The sequence below is a fragment of the Penaeus monodon genome, chromosome 26, assembly GCF_015228065.2.
Source record: "Penaeus monodon isolate SGIC_2016 chromosome 26, NSTDA_Pmon_1, whole genome shotgun sequence".
In the NCBI taxonomy this organism is placed as follows: domain Eukaryota; kingdom Metazoa; phylum Arthropoda; class Malacostraca; order Decapoda; family Penaeidae; genus Penaeus; species Penaeus monodon.
In genome coordinates this window covers 42,220,243-42,222,742 of record NC_051411.1, presented here as the reverse complement: position 1 = coordinate 42,222,742, position 2,500 = coordinate 42,220,243, and positions in this window count along the sequence as shown.

Below are 2,500 nucleotides of genomic sequence, written 5' to 3'. Positions count from 1 at the left end.
TAGGCAATCAAGGTGAAGTTCCTTTGCCCAAGGGAACAACGCGGCGGTCGGTGACTCGAACCCTCGAATTTAGATTGCCGTCCTGACAGGCTTGAGTCCGACGCTCTAACCATTCGGCCACCGCGGCCTTGACGATCATGGGCTTTTCATGATTTTTTCTTAGCAATTTAGAACGGTGGTTTGCCATTGCCTTCCGCCCGGTGTTTTTATCGAGTCACCATCTCTATTTACCCGGCACTGACTTGAGCTGGCTTGGCCACCCAGTGGCTAGGCAGGCAATCGAGGTGAAGTTCCTTGCCCAAGGGAAACAACGCGCCGGCCGGTGACTCGAACCCGTGAACTCCGATTGCCGTCGTGACAGTCTTGAGTCCGACGCTCTAACCATTCGGCCACCGCGGCCCATATATATATATATATAATATATATTATATATATTATAATTATATATAATATATATTATATAATATATATATATATATATATATATATAGATATAATATATATATATATTATATATATATATATATAATATATATATATAATATATATATATATATATATATTATATATATATATATATATATATATATATATATATATATTATATATATATATATAATATATATATATATATATATATATATATATATATATATATATATATATATATATATAATAATATATTATATATATATATATATATAATATATTATATATATATATATGTATTATATATACATATACATAATTATATATATTATACAATGTGTGTGTGTGTGTGATGTGTGTGTAATGTGTTGTATGATTGTGTTATAATATTCTATATATTTACAGAAATATCACAACATACACACGATAAACACACACACAATATTATTATATTATATATGTGTATATATATTAATATGATATATATATAATATATATATATATATAATATATTATGTATATTATGTATGTATGTATATTATATATGTCAGATGTAGAGTAGAGACATTCAACAAGTATATATATATATATAATATTATATATATATATAATATATACTATATAATATATATATATATATATATATATATATATATAAATATATATAATCAAATAAAAAAAAAAAACACAAAAAAAACACACCCACACAACATAACACACTACACAACAACACACACACACACAATAATATATATATATATATATATATATATATATATATATATATAATGATATTGTTATGTATGTATATATAATATATATATATATTATGTTTTTGTATTATATTATAGTAATAGAAAGCATAATATATATAGATAATTATAAGAACATGAATATATTGTATACCCCCCACACTACAGCATCACACACACACACTACACACACACACACACACAACACACACATCAATAAATTAAAATATTAATATAATATAATATATATATATTATAGTATTAAAATATGTATGTGAATGATGAGTAAAGAAAAATTAAAGAACATGATATTATATCTGTATGAACATCTATATCTTTATCTATGTATTTATTTATGTACATATGTATATACATTCATAGATAGATAGATATATGGGTAGATAGATAAATAAAGCCATATCAGATATGAAAATACACATACCCAAATATATATTATATATTATATATATATATAATATATATATATAGATTATATAAAGTATATATATATATTTAGCTGTAGATATATATAGTATAGTATCTATAAGTAATATGATATCTATATAATATATAGATATAATATAATATAATAATATAGATTTGATAAATTATTATATAAATGTATTAATATATATATATTATCATATAGTATATTGTAATATATAATATATATATATATATGCACCTGTGTATGGAAACATTACATTTTTCTGTTCACTCCTTAGTCTAATTTTATTTATAACCAACAAACATGACCTCAGTTAGAGCAAACAGGTCAGATCATACTGGCAAGTATTTGCTGTAGGGAGAAACTACGAGTACACGCGGACTAAACGGCGGAATGCTGGGAAGTTCCCTGGGAAAGCGGGACAAGGAGGCTGGGGACACATGAAATAAGAGCAAAAGGATTTGACAAAATTTTTTATCCTAAAGTGGTTCTCAAGGCGACTTCCCTCGGGTTCTCCGAGAGAAAAACCTTGGGGGGAAAATATTGGTTAATTTACTAGTGGTTAGGCAGCATACATATTAAGATAAATTAAGGAATATCATATAACAATTATATGACAGTTCTAATTAGATAAGTAAAGTTTGTACATATTACCAAAGGTTAGGTCTCGCGTTCATGGGGGTGTAAGTAATCGAGAGTGTATGAGTTCGTAACTACTGATTCAAGTTATATCCATACAAAAGACTGCGATATACAAAGGTCTGTACAATCAGCTGATGTATGAATTGTAAGAACCTCTATATGATTGATACAATTAGTATATCAAGTATTTGACCTACATACAGATTCTCGCACACTTACACACGCATAC